We start from the raw sequence: 20,149 nt of genomic DNA, 5'->3' as shown, positions 1-20,149 counted from the left end.
TCTTTATCATACATTCAAAACTTGACATTTGGGGCGCCTGGGTGGCTCAGTGGGTTTAGCTGCTGCCTTCGGCTCAGGTCATGATCTTAGGGTCCTGGAATCGAGTTCCACATTGGGCTTTCGCTCAGCAGGGAGCCTGCTTCCCTCTCTCTCTCTCTGCCTGCCTCTCTGCCTACTTGTGATCTCTCTCTGTCAAATAAATAAATAAAATCTTAAAAAAAAAAAAAAAATTTGACATTTACTGACGTACTTTGTTTTTTGCAGTCGTTAAAATAATTTGTTAAAAGAACTTAAGGGGGTCACAAGATAGTTATATAAACAGTTAAAATACAAAATAGCAAAAGATAGAGGAGCTCAAGGAAGGGAGTTATTATTTCTGGTGAGGACCTCAGAACAATTTCATGGAATAGGTTATATTTAAGGTAGAACTTGAAACACATCAGTTTTGAAAGGTGAGTTGCCCCTTGCGCAGACACAAGAGACATATACACTTTTTTATTTGAAGCACAGTTGACATGCAGTGTTACATTAGCCTTGGATGCGCATACAGCACAGTGGCTCAGCAGTTCTATCCATTACCCAGCGTTCAACACCATAAGTATAGTCACCTTCTGTCATCATACAACCTTTTTACAATATTATTGACTATATTCCCTGGGTTGTACTCTTCATTCCATGACTTACCTACTTTGTAACCGGAAGTTTGTACCTCTTAATCCTCTTCACCTATTTTGCCCATTCCCCCAACCCTTTCCTTTCTGGCAACCACCAGTTTGTTCTCTGTATTTATGGGTCTGTTTCTGTTCTCTGGGGTTTTTGTTTTGTTTATTTTTATTTTTATTTGTTTAGATTCCATATATAAGTGAAATCATACAGTATTGTCTTTTTCTGTCTGATTTATGTAGCATAGTCGGCTCTAGGTCCATTCATGTTGTCATGTATGGTAGGATTTAACTCTTTATTATGGCCAGTATTCCACTGTGTATATATAACATATCTGTCTTATCCATTCATCTGTCAGTAGATCCTTAGGTTGCTTTCGTACCTTGGCTACTGTAAATAATGCTGTAGTAAACACTGGGGTGCATATATATTTTTAAATAGTGTTTTTGTTTTCTTGGATTAAATAGAAGTGGCATTTCTGGATCATAAGGTGGTTCTATTTTAAATTTTTTTGGAATGTTCATACTGCTCTCTGTAGTGGCTGTATCAATTTACATCTTACCAACAGTACACGAGTGGCCCCTTTTCTCCACATCCTCACCATTTGTTCTTATCTTTTTGATACTAGCCGTTCTTACTGGCATGAGGTGCTATTGTGGTTTCGACTTGCATGACCCTAATGATTAGTGATGTTCAGCATCTTTTCAAGTGCCTTGTGGCCATCTGCAGGTCTTATTTAGAAAAATGTCTACTCAGGTCCCTGCCTGGTTTTTAATTGGATTATTTGGTTTTTGTTTTGTTTTGTTTTTTGGTGTTGAGTTATATGAGTTCCTTACATATTTTGGATATTATCCCCTTATTGAATTTATCACTTGCAGGTATCTTCTACCATCCAGTAGGTTGTCTTTTTGTTTTGTTGATGTTTTCCTTCTCTGTACAAAAAAGCTGTTTAGTTTGAGGTAGTTTATTTTCATTTTTGCTTCCCTGAGAAGATGTATCCAGTTGCTAAGGCTGATCTCCAAGAGACATATACATCTTCATTAGCTTAGAGCAGTCCCTGTGGAGGCTGAATATGTGTTCTTTTCTCCTACTGTCCTTCCTGACATATGGTTCAGTGCTTGACACAGACTAGGTGCCTCATCCGTATTTGTCACTAGAGACAATAAAATTAGCATCCCTTCTAGAAGGAGGAGGATTGAAGTGATGCACCTGAAACGTTCCACCACCTCATAGAACAGAAGTGTATCCTTGCCCAAGAACCCTGGAATGTTTTTCAAGAGGATCTGTTTTCCTTTACTTTTTTATGGGCTTCTTGGATCCAGTTACTTTGATGTTACATTAAGGCAGTAAAGGAGTCAATGAGGGCCTCAAGTTTAGAGTCTGCTTTTACATAATCTTTGGAGATGGATCTGTGGCTACTTCTTCCTTGAATAAAGAGAAACCATCTCAGAACCCCAACTGAAATTGGCTGTTTTAAGTATTACTATCTTTTTGCCTGCTTCTGTTGTCTTTGACACATCTGTTATGCATTTAATTGATTCACAAATAGCCATCAAATTAGTGTAGTGAGCTCTGGAGAGATCCAGGAGTCAAGGGACACCAGGTTCTCTGTTCCCACCAACAGCTGAAACCCAACCAAACAGAACCCGGTGTACAAAAACAATTGCAAAAATCAAATACTTACCCCTGAGAACTGAACGAAGACTTGAAAATTTCTAAGGAAGGAAAAAAAAATTGCTGCATTTTCCTACTCTGCCTGCCTATTAACAGTGATAGTTCAGTCTCTCCAGCTAATCTGCAACTGCGGAGATACTTGCCATTTTTCTGAGTGCTCCTCCTCTTCCTCGGCCCCATCCTCTCCTGCCACAGGTTATCAAAAGGCCATTGAGCTTGCATTGCAGGCAGGGCATCTGAAAATCCCTCCTCTCTGACAGGTCTTCCCCACCCTAGCCTTGCCAGACAATTGCAGGAACCTCAGAGGAGTACACAGCCAGCTATTGGAGGAGTTTCTTCGCAGTTATCTGCCATTGACCTTGGCCTAATTTGTCATGTTTCGCCTGGTAATTCCAAAAATGAAGGATGAGGTACCTATTAGATTTGATGTGCCACATTCTTCCTCTGAAGCTAGGTTTGTTTCTCCAGCTAATGACTTTATTCCATGATATTAAAAACCCAAGGTTTATTTTATAAATGTGACAACTAGTCATTATATGACTAGTATTCCACAGGCCCTAAGCAGCACACACGAAATGTCATTTCAAGTGCCAAGTTTCTTTTCTAATCCCGTTTTTTTTTTTTTTTTAAGAATTTTGAAAGCAGCTTAAATCTAATTGGCTCCCCCAGGATCTCCGCTCCTGTCACATTTGTGGGTTTCTTTCTTTGGTGAGGCATCTGGAGAGACTGAGCGGCCACTGTTAGTTGGCATCCAGGGTGGGAGGGTGAGACACCTTTTTCCTTTCCTTCCTCAGAAACTTTCAAATTTTGGTTCCGTTCTTCTGGAGCTGAGCGTTTGATGTGTGCGATTTGTTTTTGTAATGTTGGCTTCTGTTTTTCCTATTGTCGAATGTCATATGAGTGAGAATGGCAGCCACAGCTGCAGCCAGCGCCAGTGTCCAGCCTCTATCTAAGAGAAAGGAGAAGAGAAAAGAAAAACAAAGCGCATAGTAGTAGTGGAGCATAGATTCATGTAAATAATACTCACCAAACACAGTGTGAATACATCAGCGGTATATGTGTCTAAGGCTGCTAAAGGTAAACACCTATTTAGACAGCAGGGCTGAGTTATTTTTAGTGGCCCAGATTCAGATGGTCCTGGAGTCTAAACAGCTGTGAGAAGAATGCCTGAATCTTTCCCTTAATCACAGTGAGATCATACCTTTGAAACCCCACGCAGTGAAGCAAATGAGACAGAAGATGCTACTCAGATAGAGAGGAAAGAGAAGGGTCTTTTTAAGATTTTTTTTTTCCTGGTTTCAAAGTGTTTGTCTTGAAGCTCTGAGATAAACAACAGGAAGATAGATGTAGCGTCTATTTTTAAATACGTTATTAAAGGGTATTGAAAGTCTCTGGTTTTAGAGCTTTGGTCTTCCAGTGTGGAGTTGAAAGCTGGGAGTGAGGAAATTGAATATGTAGGAGACTATTGACCTGGCTTGGGCAAACCAGACTGAAGACATTAGGAAGCCAGATGTGGGAGCGTGTTGAAGGCTGTGGTTAGGCTGCCTTCTGTTGTTGGACTAGAAATAGAATATGGAGCAATAGCAAGAAACTTGGTCCTCTTTTGGAAAATAAATGATTTGAAATTTCTGTAGTAGGAGAGCCTTATCTTAAAATGTTTGATATCTTCTTTTCCTAAACCGAGGCCAGGAGAATGACAAAAATGGGCTCAAACTTTGTTTTGATTAAGTGCCTCTTGATTGTGTGTATGTGTGTGTGTGTGTGTGTGTGTGTGTGTGTGTTTATGTGTATGGACCAAGTGGGAATATCTGTTTAATTGAAATCTGATTGTCCTGTTATTGGTTAGACAGGACCTGCCCAAGCATAGAAAAACCTAATTTCAGGCTTAGCAGGCAATGAAGTTAATAATAAAACATGTCTATTGAATTAAAAACAGTGTGATTCTTGTTAATTCATTTAAAAATATTTCTCAAGATTTTCTTCCCAAGATAAAAATTTGTGTATCTGCCAAATGGAACAGGGCCAGCAAGACTGCTTTTTGGTAAACGTACTCCTTTTGTTGTCCTAAGGGAGACAACCCAGGTCTGGGGCACAGAGAGCGCCATTTTAGAGTTGAACCACCAGGTGCAATGACTTTGTCCCCTTGGCCCTCAGTTTTTCTCATGTATAAAATCAAGAGAATTGGATTAAGTGACTTCTAAAGTCCTTCATACATCCAATATTTTTGTGAAACAAAACATAACCAGTGGAAAGAAATGCATGGAAATGGGAAGGAAAAGCTAAACAAGGTACTTCAGTGTTTGAGGAAGGATTTTCTGAGCAGAGAAGGGAGAGTCCCAGCAGGGCTGAGCAAAAGTCCCCTTCTCTCTCTCTCTCTCTCCCTCTCTCTCTCTCTCTGACTCAACTCCTGCCTGTCTGGTGGCTTTAAAGAACTCAGAAACATGGGGTACCTGGGTGGCAGAGTCGGTTGAGCAGCTCAGTTTGTGATCTCAAAGTTGTAGAATTGAGCCCCATGTAGGGGTCCCCACCAAGTCTGCTTCATACTCTCTCCCTCTGCCCCTCTCTCCTGTGCCCCCCCCCGTAAATAAAAATAAATCTTTAAAGAACTCAGAAATGCCCTTCCATCTGCACCCTTTCTTTCTCTCTGCTTTTTTCTCCTCTTTGTCATGTTTGTTTCTTTATTCTCTCCACACCCTTACTCACTGCCATCTTTGCGTCTCTCTGAGAAGTAGGTGTAGTTAGGATTTGTCAGGGTAGATGAAGCAGCTTGTTGGAAAAATAGTTTTTCGGTTTGTTCCCCTCCACCCCGCATTTCCTAAAGTTTGTTATAGCTTCAATTTTATTAAATAACAAAATGAAAAATTTTGCTCATGAAATATATATAATGATGACATGGATGACCATCACGATGATGATACGAACCATGAGTGCTTCCTTTGTGCCGGGAACTGTTCTTAATGCCTTAGGCATAATGACCGATGTCATCCTTACTCCAACACTGTGAGGTGAGTCCTGTTGTCATCACCGTTGTGTAGATAAAGACACTGCATCCGAAAGGTAAAGTCACTTGTCCAAGTTTCACAGCTAATTATGGAAAAGTTGGGATTCTGTCCTAGGCAATCCTTTTGTAGTGTTGCTTCTTTTATGTGTTTGGCTTCACTGCATCTCCTCTGAGGCAGAGATGATATATTTTATTCATTTTTTGTACTGTCTTGAGAATTTGGTACAGTGCTTGAGGAAAGTATACCTTGAATTCATGTAAAATTGAATTGAAGGAACACCATCCTGTCTGAAAGAGAAAGCTGTTCATGGCTTCTGTGCCTTGGGCCTCCAGGGGAAAAGTCATACTCCCAATGCCTTGCCAAGTGTGCTTGTGGATAAACATTTGACTTTTGCATCTACTTCCTTTCTGGGTAAAACCCACGAACTTCTTTAATTTGAAGATTTTGCGTGGGGGGTGCGGTTTAAGATTTTATTTATTTGACAGACAGAGATCACAAGTAGGTGGGGGGGGGCAGGCTCCCTGCTGAGCAGAGAGCCCGAATGTGAGGCTCGATCCCAGGACCCTGAGATCATGACCTGAGCTGAAGGTAGAGGCTTTAACCCACTGAGCCACTGAGGCGCCCCTGGAGATTTTGGTTTTAACAGAGAAAGTTAAACTGTAGTTTACAGAAGTTGTATTGAATTTCTGTGCATATAGTGAAACTGTAGTATTATTGAAACAAACGTAGCTGATAAGTTAGTATTTGAATGAAGTGATATTTGAAGAAATAGCTTGGAACAAAGGGTCAGTGGAAGCCCTAGATACAGTAATTTGAAAAAAAATTTCTGTTAAAGTTTTATTTGCCTGGTTGCAGTTGACTTCTTTTGAGAAATACTAGGTTTTTCACCTATGAACATTTGACACACACATACACAAATCAATATGTTTACACTCCCAAGTTCAATATTTCTACTCCTATATAAGATATTAATGGTGGGAGAAATGAGTAAGGGAGTTCATTCTTCCTGTATTTGCTGTATTGATATAAGGATAAGTGCCTTCTTGCTAGGATTTCTCGATTACAGGGCAAAGGATGCATTGTTTATTCACCATATCCTCTAAGGCTTCACTTATCTGGTGGTCAGATTTCCAGAAGTTCTATCTCATAGAACACATATATGTGCCTTGAGGGTTAGGACTGTGGGAGATTAATGTTGGAAAAAACCTTAGGGATAATTTTACCAAATTTTCTTATTTTGCAGATAAAAACGTACAGTCCCAGGGGTGCCTGAGTGGCTCAATTGGTGGATGACCACCTTTATCTCTGATCATGATCTCAGGGTCCTGGGATCGAGCCCCATGTCAGACTCCCTGCTTAGTGGGAACTGTGGTTCTCATGCTCTCTCTATCTTATGTGTGTGCTCTCTCAAAATAAATAAATAAATAAAATAAAATCTTTAAAAAAAAATATGGCCTCAGATGGGTAAGGAAACTAGATGTGGATTAGAACAAAGTCTCATAGAGAAAATAGTAATTACAAATGTTGTGTAAATGCTGTTAATTCATTTTATTTTTTTTTATTTATTTTTTTTTTAAAGATTTTATTTATTTGACAGACAGAGATCACAAGTAGGCAGAGAGGCAGGTGGGGAGAGAGAGAGAGGGAAGCAGGCTCCCTGTTGAGCAGAGAGCCCGATGCGGGGCTCGATCCCAGGACCCTGAGATCATGACCTGAGCCGAAGGCAGCGGCTTAACCCACTGAGCCACCCAGGCGCCCCACCACCATGTTAATTCATTTTATAACTATTTGTTGAGTACCTTAAAATGTAGAGGGATAAAATGTAAAGACATTAGAGACAGACCAGTCCATCTTAGACCAGGAAATATGTAGGCCTTCCTGGAAACTCTTCCCAAACATGTGTTCTTAAGGCCACAGATGAGAAAGATCTGAGAATGATTCTTGGTGAACACTTTGAAGATGCCAGGGACTTTGTTCTTTAAATTCCATAGTGTCTCATGCCTTCTAGGAGATGAAGGTGCTGACCACAGGAAGAAATGAAAGGAATGATCACAGTGTAGGAATCTGAGAATATTTAATATGAGAAAATCCACAGACTTAAAAAAAAAAACCTCTAAAAAAATTAAAATTTTTCATGCCAGTGCTATGTCTTAAGTCCATGACAATAAACCCTGAGTCAAAAAAAGGTTAAAGTTCTTTCAAGCTGCTCTTTTACCAAAGTGGTTAAGTGCATAATACATTTTAGAAAGCTTTCAAATATAGAGTATTGGTGTATAAAAGGTGAGGTTCACATTTCTGGAACATTTACTCAAAAGGCATCAAACTTTGTTGAATACTCACCATGCACAGCTTATCTCTAGATCATGAATAGAAAAGTTTGATGTTCATGGAAGGGAAATTGACCACCATTGTAAATAAAGTTGACATTTAGCCATTAGCTTTATAAGAGGGTTTTCTGTATAGAAGCACTGTTAGGAACCGGTGAGCAGGGGGTCAGGCTAAGTGTGGAATAGAGAGAGAGGAGAGGATTCCTAAGGTACAGGAACTAGTACCCTAGTGACTTTAACTTGCACACCAGTTCTGCGTGGTACTCAGGGCTCTTCCCATCTTGCTCACGAGGAAGCCTAGAATTAGGAGTTGAGTGAATTCCTCACAGCAATATAGTTGACAAACAGCAGGATTTGAGTCTGGATCTATGTGATTGCAAAGCCCACAGGATTTGAGTCTGGATCTTTGTGATTGCAAAGCACAAAGGTGCTAAGCTTTGGTCTGCTGTGTCTGACTCAAGTGGTGTTTCACCCTTCACCTGACATGGAGTGTAGCTAGATGGACACGTGAATTCTTTCATTTATATGCCCCTCCATCCCTCCACTCAACAAATATTTGAAAACCAGCTTTATTCTATAATTGTTAAGGAGAGCCAGATATGAATTAAGAGAAAATTTGAACTACGGGATAAAATGAGACATAATAAAGGTACTTGACAAAGGCATGTGAGGGTGGTTGTTTTCTCTTTCAGTTTATAGACTCAGTGCTATTACTTTAAGATCATACCTTATATATATATATTTTGAAATTTAAAAAAAGAAACAAAAACATTGATTAGCCTTGAGCACAGACTTCTATCATTTGTAGTTAGAACTTTTTTTTTTTTAATAAAGAAAGAGTGAATGCAAGCAGGGGGTGTGGGGAAGGAAGAGGGAGAGAGAGAATCTTCAGCAGGCTTCACGCCCAGTGTAGAGCTGGAAGTGGGGGTTAATCTCACGACCTTGAGATGATCACGAGCAGAGTTGATGCTTAACAGACTGAGCCACCCAGGCGACCCCACTTTTTTTTTTTTTTTTTTTTTCAAATTGAATGTTGGTGCTAAGTTGGTGATATTGGCTCAGATCGACTAAACTAGGGCAGGCTTTCTTTTTTTGCACCTTCAGGGTGCAGGACAGCTGCCTCGTCCAACATCCTGTACCTATATTTTAGGCACAGCTCTTACTGTAGCACATCCTAGATTCCCAAGTAAGTGGGGTATCAAATGATGCTATTTTATTGCCTCACCAGTTCTAAATCTGTGACATCTACACTAATGTAATTTATAGCACATCGTTTTAGAGAATAAGAAATACACTAACAGCATATTCTAGAAGCACAGGATCTCAAGTCACAATATTTGGGTTTAGGGGCACCTGGGTGGCTCAGTCAGTTAAGTATCTGACTCTTGGTTTCGGCTCACGTCATGATCTCGTGGTGGTGGGATTGAGCCTCATGGCGGCTCCACACTTGGTACAGAGTCTGCTTCAGGTCTTTTCTCTGTACCCCCTTGCTCTTTCCTACACACATGCACACACCCTCTCTCTTTCCTCTCTCTCTCTCTCTCTCTCTCAAATAAACAAATAAAACCTTAAAAAAAAAAATCTGGGTTTGAATGAAGGGTCTCACTCTTGTGCAAGGTGAGTCTCTTTGGGCCTCGATTTATTTATTTACGTGCTTATATCACATAGTGTTGTGGGAATTAAAGACACAATAGAAGTGAAAGGTGCTTTGCAAGGAAAGTTACAATGTGTGCTTGTGCACCAATCTTCATAGGATCCTCACTATGATAATTGGCAGGCCAGGGTTTCAGGTGTTATATGAGGACGATAGGATGTTTAACATTGAGCTCAGGCCGTGAAGGAAGGAAGACTCTAGAAAAATAAACGGAATGAGGTGGTTTTGACTACAAAGGGGAAAGGGTATCATTATTTACCTGGTTTTTGCCTGCTTGGTTCCTCACCATTTCCTGTAACAGGTACCCCTGGCATCCTTGCAGCCTCTGCTCCTGGGCCTTGGAGTTGTCTCTAAAGTGTCTTATAGTGGCTACCACCTTGCATGCCTCCTTGGTTTCCAATCCACTGCTTTTTCCCAGTCCCTGCTCCTGATGTATTTGTCTGCACTCCCCAGGTCTCCATCTTGATCACCAGCTTAGGCCCTGCCTAGGAGCAGGCTCTGTGAGTCAGGTTCTTATGAATTAACCCCATTTTGCCTTGACTCTTGCCATCCGTCTTTCCTGAACTCTCGTTGCAAATCTTAATCACCATCCTACCCAAAAAGGAAAAAAAAAAATCGAATGATATGGGAGGATGGGGTGTCCTACAGTAAAAAGCATTCCATAAAGCCAAAAGGACAGGAATGGGGAAGGTCTGGGTGGGGTATCTTGATGTGAATGGAAGCTTGGGGAGAGCCTGTGGGGAGTTTCAGAGTGAGCCTTCTGGGTGTTTCTTTTACAAACGGGCAAGTGTCAACTGTCCTTCTCTGTGTACTGAGAGCATATCCCTAGTGTGGGTTCACTTGGTAAGAAAATCACTGGCCGAAGATAGTAGTTCCCATCTTTATACATGATTTTAGCCCTGGAACATGATTTTCTCAACCTCCAGGTTGGAGGATGGGGTTATCTGACCAAACATTTTAAACTCTTTTTCTGAACCCCCTTTCTTCAGGTGTTCTCAGTCTAGTTATTGTGAGTATCACTGACTGTGGCCATGTTGTCCATTAGTGGGCTGTTCTTGTTCTGGAGGGGTCCTTTGGAAAAACATTAGTAGAGAAAAGCAGCAGAGAGGAAGTCTGCAAATCAACAAGAAAACAAACAACCCACATTCAGTAAGAACAGAGAGTGTATGACTCACAGGGACAAACACAGAGACAGACACCCCCTCACTGTTTCCTTTTGAGACTTCTAAATGTTGTGAGGTGGGAGTCCTCACTGTTTCTGAGGGAGAGCCTGATGGAATGAAGCTTGTATTAAAAAGAAAAAAAAAAAAACTTGTATAGGTAGTATGCAGACTAAATAGCATGTCTGGGCCTACCAGTCCTGTCCCCGGTGTTTGTCTTTTTTAAATATGGTCTGACTTACTTTAGTGGTCATTTCACCTGATGGAATTTTACTCTTTGAGGCAATGGTACAAAAACCAGACCTGTCAGTTCTTTGGCTTCTAGCATTTTTTTTTCCCTTTTCCTAAAATTTATTCGGGCTATTGGTGCGCTTTTAGAAACCCGAGGAATAGAAGAGGAATTCCAGATGAAGCGTATGAGGAGACAAGGTTATGCCAGTGAGTCATGGGCTCGTGCTCCGTCTTTTGAGGAAGCTCCGTCTGTATAACCCTGGCGAGGGCTACTGAAGAGTTTGTGCACAGGAGCCTGCAGTGTTTGTCGTTGAGGTGTTCATTTAAAAGTCTGTGGCGCGTTTCACTTTAGTGTTTGATTTGCTCTGTGTCAGGTTTGCTCCCATGTTATGGACATTTTTTTAGTCTTGTCAGCCACATTTTCTAGATTATTTGAATAACATCTCACAGGCTGAGGTGCAGGCAGGGCGGCGGTACCCCGACCCTCACCCAGCATGTGTGTCCTCATGTTCCGGAGGACACACAGGCGTGTGTGATGTATGTCTGGTGTGATCTCCCCGGAAACCTGGCTCCTAGTGTCAGCTCTGCTGGCCAGTGGCTGTGTGACCCTCAGCGAGACCCTTCGTGTTATTTGCCTTCAGCTTCCTTACAAGTTAATGGAAATACTGATAATCTTTCTCTTTAGTCCTTGAAAGATTCCTGAAATGATTTTACATTTGCTTTAAGTTGCAGAGACCATTTACTAACCTTTATATATATTCACATATATCTCCCTGGACCGGTGAACGTATGTGTGTCTGTGACTGGCACACACATCCATTTGCTTTTCGCATGAGGGCACATGTGTCTTTGGTGACACAGACGCTCCCATGGCTTCCGTTGGTCTGTCACATGGCATGTGGCACCTTGTGTGGTCCTCATAGGTAGTTCCCCGGGGATCTTCCCCATCTCAGGAAGGGCTGTCTCCTCCCACTGAGAAATCATCTTTGATTTCTCTTTCTCCCTCACGGCCCCATATCCATTGTCTCCATCACCAATCCTGTCAGCTCCTCTTTCAAATGCACTTTCAAACCCGTCCGCTTCTCCCACCGTCAGTTAGATCACCATCATCAGCCTCTGTCCATTGCCTCTCTGGAATCCATTTTCCACACGGTAGCCAGAATGACATTTCAGAAATGAAAACATACTAAAACAGGCCCAGCCTAAAACTAGACAGTGGCTCCTGGTGCTTTTAGGGTGAAACTCAGACTTCTAACCATGACCTCCTTGGCTCATCCTGATGTCATTCTTCTCTGCCTTGTTCACTAGACTCCAGCAAAGCTGAACTTCTTTCAGTTCTTCTACACACCACACTCTCTTCCCTTAAGGATTTTTTTTTTTAAAAGACTTATTTTTTAGAGCAATTTGGATTTATAGCAAAACTGAACAGAAAGTACAGAGAGTTCTCCTAGATCTCCTGCCCCCTACCCCACCACACGCACAGCCCTTTCCACGGCAGACGTCCCACACCAGAGTGATGCCTTTGTTACAGCGGTGCTCCTACACTGACATGTCGTTATCACCCAGAGCCTGTAGTTTACTTCGGGGTTCGCTCTTAGTGTTGTGCATTTTATGACTTCTGACAACTGTATAATGACATGTATCTACCATTATGAAGTATTGTAGAGAACGGTTTCACTGTGTTAAACTCCTCTGTACTGTTCTCCCTTCCTCTCCCCAACCCCTGGAAACCACTGATCTTTTTACTATTTCCACTGGAGTTTTGCCTTTTCCAGAATGTCTTATAGCTGGACTTATGCAGATTACCTTCTTCCACTTAGTAACCTGCATTTCAGGTTCCTCCATATCTTTTCACGACCTTAAGGATTTGTTCTAGATTTTTGCTCTGCTGGGCTTTTCCTGTCCATCCTATTTAACTGGTCTGTCTTATCCCTTGGGTCTGTTATATGTTCTTTGTAGCCCTTATTACCTTCTGATATGTTTGTTTGTTTACTCCCTGTTTCTCCAGCTAGTTCTTAAGCTCAGTGGGAATGGAGGTCTTGTCTGTTTCATTCCTCACTGTCCCCCCAGGACCTAAAATAGCTCTTCGTTCACAGTTGGTGTTCAGGAAATGTCATGCATTACCTGTAGATGAACCCCCTTTGGTTTTACTCGTCTCTTCCACTCGATTTTCAAGGTGACAGACTCTTCTCTTACACCGCTTCAGGTTTTGTTCAGAAGAAGAGGCAGACATTCATGCTAAGTCACTGAGTCTGAGAATGATTTCTTGTTCACCTTTGGCTTCTGAAGCTCTCTTGGTTGTCTGCGGAATTTAATGGGTCTCCAGGCGAACAGCAGTTGGTAGCCTTAGTGGGAATCAGTCACAGTGCAAGAGAGAACAGAGCTGGTAGAAAATGATTAAGGGAAAATAGCAGAAAAGTATGATTGAACATTTATTGAGTCACACATTGTAGTCAAAGCTGTGTATAACATAAAAGCGAATTAGGAGACAAGTCAGAGATAAAATGAGTGAGCACACACAAGCACACCAGTACTGCAGAGAGGGGGGTGTTTCTTCAGACACTGTCTCTCACTTCCCTAACTGTAGTCCTATCAAAATATATAGGCTTGTTGGGGGGGGGGGATAACACAGCCAGTGTTTGTGGCGGAGTCATGCCCTAGGGGACACAGACAGGCCTACAATTTCATTACTGCTTTTTAAAGAAACTTTCTCTTAGGCTAACAGACTTTCTGGGGAGACCAAACCAAGTGAAGCTGAGTTTAATGTTCTCATTAAAATGTTAAAGAGGCTTTATTCATGAACGACTAAAGCTGTAATTGCTTTATCCTTGTAAACTATGAAAATATGTGGTGATCTCTTACGGAGGCATTCACCCAGTCCCCTCTGTCTGGAAGCTCTGTTTAATGGAGGGCTTGGCTGGATTAGGGGCCTGGGAAGTAGCTTTTCCAGATTATATCCTTCAGGGACGTAGTAGTAGCAATGGTGGCAAGACTCCTTCACTGATCTGTTTTCATTCAGTAGCTCGCATTTGGTATGTGCTATTTGACTATTTGGCCTTAAGTTCAGACTTGGAAGTCATATGACAGTGTATATACACACATGGACACAAATAATGTGGAAGTAGTTTTTTTTTTTTTTTTTAATTGTTCCCAAAGGTACTAGCTTATTGGGATGAGAATAGAAGAAATCCAAAGATGTTGAGGTAGTTTGAACAGAGAATTGATGTTGAAAAGATACCATGTGAATCACAGCCAGAGAAGGCACTCAGAACTTTGGTGGGGGGGAGGGAATCAGATTCCTCCCCACCTTCTCTCTGCACCCCAGTGCAAAAACATAGCTGTGGAACTTAAGGTAGTGAGTACAGATGGCAAATACAGCTATTTTTTTTTTCTTTTTGGAAATGCTTTTCATACTGTATAGATATGACTGAAATTGTAGAGCTGGGATTCTTATATTGCTAGGAAACTAGATTGCTGGAACCCTCAAAATGAAATGAAGGGGTAAAAAAGTTAAAACATGATATCTTTTCTTCAGTTCTTTATTATTAGAAAACACTGTTGAATGGTAACACATCTAGGTCTTATGATATGCAGAGGTAGTAATAGAAGTAATAACTAGGGATTGTTTTCAAATATTTTTTTTTCTTTTTTCATTGATGGGTCATTTAGATGTCTCACTCTGGGTCAGATTTAAATTAAAATACATGTCTCCTAGAGCTGTCAAAACTTTTTCTTCAAGGCGTCAAATCCTTCTTTTCAAATGTGAGTGCAGGGCATTTTTTAAAACTGATTCAAGTCTGAGGGCACAATGGAGTTGAAAGTTAGCACAGGGAGCTCTTCCTGTGGAATTAGAATAGATAGGATTCTGAGGCGTTCTTTTCTGGAGGGGTGACCATCTCACCCTGAGGATATTAATGGTGTTAATGTTAAAAAGAACCTCTTACAGTTTTTTTGGTTTTTTCCTCTTACAGTTTTTTAACATGAAGAAAGGAACTCTAATTTCTGGAACACTGTTGATTATATAAAATGAAATAGATCTTTAAGAAATTATTAAGAGATACAGAGCAAAATATAACAAGTTAGCACTGTAGGCCAGGCCAGCTCTGCCTCTAACTCCTATTTGATTGATAAGGAGTGACTAGCAGTCCCTGTTTGGGGAAACTGCTAATTCTGAGGTGAATCCAAGGAGATGGGGACTCCTTAGTTCTGTTAAGGCGTAGCTCAGCTTGTCGAGTCCCCTCGTCCTCTTATCTAAGATGGGATCATGGCCTACAGTGAATCCATTCTGGAGCTTTCTTAGCTTGTCTAGAAAATCTTGGGGGGCTGTGCCCTAGTCTTGACTCCTTTGTGTGACACAGAAACTTTTGAGGAGAGGTAATGATGTGATGAGATCATCAGTAATAAAAGGGTGTGTATCATGGGAACATATGGAAAGATTCACTAATTTATCCCAAGCTAACTGCATTTTTAAAATTTTTGAGAACTTTCGTCCTCTTTTTAGAGTTTTTATATCTGCTTGTTTGCCATTAGAATGTGGGTCATCACATTGGACAACACCGTGTCCCCGCCCAACCAGCCCCTCTTCCCTTTACTAGATCTCAGAGGCAAGTTACATCCAAGACCCTAAGTTGACCATATGATTAGATGACAATGCCAAAACCTTGGAATTTTTCAAAGTGCTTTAGTGTGTGATAGTGTTTTCCTCTACTTAATTCTGCTGTGTCTTAGACTTACACTGATCGGTCAGTTAATTGATTAATAAACTCATTCATTCATCAAAAATTTGGGGAGCATATACTATAAGAGAGGAGCATATGCTACATCTAGGGACTAGGATAGAAGATGGGGATTTGTCTACAAAGTTTTGCCGATAGTTCACAGGGGTTGAAAATAATTCACAGGGGTTGAAAATAGAGTGAAATGCCTAAAGAAAACCAAATTGCTTTTCTGCAATTTGGAGAGTAAGTGTGAGATTGCCGTATCAAAGCCTGCTCCGTAGAGTTCTCCGTAAGTGCATTTCATGTGGGAAGCGGTACTAGACGTTTTCTGTATTACAATAATCTTTGTATATTTATTAAGCTGTAACTTGTAAGGCTTCCTGATGGGGTGTTAAATGAGCCTTTTTGTGTGCTGCATTGTGTCTTTGTCAAGAAACACTCCGTTAACTCTGACCTGTGTCATTCATCTTCCTTGGGCTGGTAATGAGGCACATTTCAGTCATTCCAGGAGGGTGTAGGGGATCTGTACAAAGAGGGAGAAGAGTAATGACAAGGTTGGATTCATGGTGGGTTGGAGGGAATGCACTTAAGGAGAACCAGGTTTAGAATGAAACCCTTTGCCTAGTATACTTTATACCTTTGTTACCCATTCAGCACAGCAGCTGGATAATCCAGAATTGTTCTACATTTTAAAACTAAGAAAATGTTAAATTACTATATTTTCAAAGTATTTTTTTTTTCTTTTCAACTGTTGACCCGGCAGGTTAGGAGAATCTGGGAACTCCAAGGCTGACACTGGAACAGTAGAGGTGGCCTGCAGGTCTGTCATTTCTGAGCTCTGTGCTTGGAAGAACTGGCTACATACTGATAAAGGAGATTGACTCTAGGAAAGGAAAGCGAGTTTAGGAGAGGGGAACAGAAGTGTGGGGATGTTAGTGGAGCAAAGGAAAGAGAGATCAAGGGAAGAGAGTAGAAAGATGTTTGTGGTTGTCCTCGCTTCTGTCCCTTATCTCCTCACAAAAGGACGGTGTAGAAAAGCAGGCGGATTAGAAGGAAAATAGATGAGAGTTGAATCAGAGACCGGAGGGCACCTGGAGGTTCTAGGGGAGAAGGAAAATGACGAGAGAAATCGCAAGAGTAAGTGAGGGGGAAGGAGACGGGATAAGAGCTATTTAAATGCACAGAGAAGAAACAGGCTTGGAGAGAGGTATGCACTCAGTGTCCCACTGAGAGCCTTCAGTTGCTCCCAGCCGTGCACCTGCCCAATAGCCAGTGTCCCTCGCCTGAGACATTTCCCTGACTTTCGTATTAACTTTAATGCAATTCTCTTTTTGGCCCCCGAACTGCTGGTTATGGTTTCAGTGACACTCTCTGTGATCAAATAGCAAATGTGGAGGGCACCGTTCTGTTATCCCTGCCCCCTTGCAGTGTTCCACAGACTTCTGAGTTTGTGTTTCTTGCATTTGATGTTTGCCATTCCTCCTTGTCTACAGGTAGGAGAGTTAAAAGGGAAAAAAATGTTCCTAAGGGCCGCCACATTTATAGCTCATGCATACAAATATTCAAAGCAGTTGGAAAAAAAACCCTATACAATCACAATCCAATGTTTTTTTCTAAGTAAGGTAGTTACCTCTTTCATTGCTGGTCTAGGTACTTGCCATAACCTAATACCACACTCACTGTGCCTATAGGTGGGCTGCTTCTTGAAAAATCTTTCTTTCTTTTTTTTTTTTTCTTTCCCCAAAGCTGAGCTCAGGAAGACTTCCCAGTATTCCAGGTCTGGGTGAGAAGCTTCCCAAGTATCCACCACTGCCCACCTCTGCAGCCTGGTTTTCTGTGCTGACCTTTCCATAGTGGACCTACAATTCAATGTTCAAACCTCTGTCCTTCCTCTAGACTTTGGGCTCTTTGCACAATGTTGGTTACTATAGATCACCTAAGTAGATGTTTACTATCTGGTTATAGAATGAATGAATGACCTGATGCTAATCTTTTGACTGTAAAACAGAATCCTTCTAGAATAATGCTGTGCTTTTAGGTATCAGTTGGTAATTAGCATAACATCTTCTGGAAAGGAAAAGCTGATGTAGGCAGCAGGGAGTGGCTTCTGGGGAGTTTAGTAGGTTCCCAGATTCATGCAACTGTAGTAAAGGGATTTTGATTTCATTAACTCCTGGACACCAGAGGACAGTCTTAGAAGTCTCAGGTGACTTAGTTCTTGTGATTCTAGTAATCACAGGCCAGATGCAAAATGCATTTCAGAACCATCCTTCTCGGACTTGAATGTGCATGGGAACCCGCTGAAGGTCTCCGTAAAATGCAGATTCCATTTCAGTAGGTTCTCAGGCTCCTCGGTGATGCTGATGTTGCTGGTCTATGGATCCAGCTGGAGTAAGAGAACTTTAAAGTACTTTCTAGAAAATAAAGGTGGGATTTATCTTATGAAAATGTCTAGATGCATTTTTATAGTTTGCACCACAGCAGACTTTCTGAGAAGAAACTTCTATGTTTCTGTTACTTTATCTTAGAAATTTGGAAGAAGTCTTTCCCACACTTAAACATGCTAATCCTATACTAGTCAGCTCTCAGAACAACTGTGGAGTGATACTCTCGGTTGTACTGCTTTTAATTAACATACAGCTTTATTTATTTAGGTTTTCTTAGATGTGGGAGGCCCTGGCTCTCTAGCCTTGGCCCTGATGGAGCTACTTTGGCAACAAGGACTACCTTCAAAGCAGAAATACTCTTTCGAAGATTGACGGCTCGTGGGCTGGGTTTATCATAAGACCTTCACATTTATTGATTGTTACTGGGTTAGCACCACACAGAGACGTTCTCCAAGGGCAGTCAGTTGGAATGGCTAGAAATAAGAAAGGGCAGCGTTCAGCTCAAACTTTGCAAGTGAAACCTTGCGCCTGCCTGCATAGGTTCAAACAGCTCTCTGAATTCGGTGTTTGGAGTTTCTTCTAACAAAATGGACTTTATTTTACAGGTCCTCGGAAGCCAGCATGATATCATCTCTGTAAGACGTGGAAGAGAGAAAGCTCACCATGCTCAGGTAAAGGGATGGTGTGTCCAGGGAGCAAAAAGGAGGACTAATGGCATGTTGTTTGTCACTGCGGGAGAGGTGATTCAGCTTAATTATACCATTGACATCATTCTCTCCTGTGTGTTTCCCTCCCTTACACCCGGGGTGCAGAGGACCAGTCCTTGGTGAGCTTGGGGAACTAGCGTGCCTTTGAGGAGCACTTGCAAAGTCCCTACAATAGGACCTCTGTACACAGCCAGTGGGGAAATAGGACTAGTCACTGGAGCTCTCTTTCCATTTTTCTGCAGAGTTAACGTAGTATTACCACTGTTGTTCATCTCTATTACCCTATCAGAAGGCTTTTATCTTTTCAACATTTCTGTAAATATGTGAGTATTGAAACTCTTCTAATTAAGTCTTATCTCTGTCCCCTTATCTGGAGTTGCCGTTCTAAATATTCTTTGCATTTTCCTTTTAAATAAATGCATGTCCCACAACTTTGATTTGCCCAAATAGGTCACCAAGATTAATTTTCCATTAACCTTTATTGCTTCTGTTTCTTTCTAATCATCTTTTTAGAGGATTAAACAGTTCCCATTGGGTCAGCCTTCATATAGGATATAAACCATCTTTTTCTTTGATGGCATTTATGGAACTGCTGTAGAAAGTGGTGACCTGTGGTCCAGTGACCGAACCTGCCTGCTTTCACCGAGTCAGAGCATTTGTGGAAAGACCCCCTCAGAGAGTTCTGTTCCCTGGAAGTTTTGTCATTGGCCTCACTTCTTTTGTGACCCAATTTATATTAGTTTTTTCTGACAGCTATACCAATGTAGCCCAAACCAGGTTGCTTAAACTTATTATTGGGAGGTTCCAGAGGCCGGACGTGTGAAATCCAGGTATCGGTGAGGTTGGTTTCTTCTGAGAGCTGTGAGGGAGACTCTCTTGCATGCCTCTGTCCTAGCTTCTGGAGACCTTTGGTGTTTCTGGCATGTACATGGCCATCCTTCTCCCTGGGCGTTGACATTGTCTTCCTTTTATGTGTGTTTATCTCTCTGTTCAAATTTCCCCTTTTCATAAGGGTAACTTTCACATTGGATTGGGGACCACTTTAATGACTTCATCATAAAAAGACCCTACTTCTGAATCAGGTCACATTTACATGTATGAGAGATTAGGCCTTCAACATCCCTTTGGAGTACACATTTCAAAACCCATCACACCATCCTAGGGAAGGACACTTAATTTGTTTCGTATCCCTTAAAGAAACGAGCACAGTGCCTTTTGCTTAATATTGGTTGAATGAATGAATGACAGAGACCATAATGGCCCTGGTCAAATTTAAGTTGAAAAAATAAATTGCGGCCATCAGAGGTGGACAGGTCTTCTTGCTGATCCTTGGCTTCGGTGAACGCTTACTTTCAGGGTAGTCCAAGTTAAACAACATCATGAATGTGCTAAGATTTTTCCTTTAAACATAATAGCAAATGCAGTTTCTATAAAATAGAGCCCTCTGTGTGAGCAAGTCGTGCCTTCTCATTTCAGGCTGAACTGCCAATTTACATGCCGCCCCTATCAGTACCTCAAGATATCTTTCCAACTAATTCAATACCACTTAAATAATACTTAGTCGGGCTGTTCTTCCTTCCCTGCCACATTGCCTCGCACTTATTAAATGTAGTGTTCTGCTCCCTA

General features: G+C 41.4%; 1 protein-coding gene across 5 annotated transcripts in view; it reads left to right on the top strand.

The window, feature by feature from the left end:
* ENOX1 (ecto-NOX disulfide-thiol exchanger 1) overlaps window positions 1–20,149 on the top strand; it is a 561,055-nt gene that overhangs the window by 103,764 nt on the left and 437,142 nt on the right. For all 5 annotated transcript variants that reach the window (XM_045076639.1, XM_004759254.3, XM_045076640.1 and 2 more), the window contains exon 2: window positions 18,422–18,487. The gene's annotated coding sequence lies outside the window, so the exon portion shown is untranslated. The remainder of the gene's footprint in view (window positions 1–18,421; window positions 18,488–20,149) is intronic.

This window comes from Mustela putorius, unplaced genomic scaffold, assembly GCF_011764305.1.
Source record: "Mustela putorius furo isolate JIRA1106 unplaced genomic scaffold, ASM1176430v1.1 tig00000179_pilon_pilon_pilon, whole genome shotgun sequence".
NCBI lineage: Eukaryota > Metazoa > Chordata > Mammalia > Carnivora > Mustelidae > Mustela > Mustela putorius.
The sequence above is the reverse complement of the archived record's forward strand: the minus strand, read 5'-3'. Positions and strand labels throughout refer to the sequence as shown.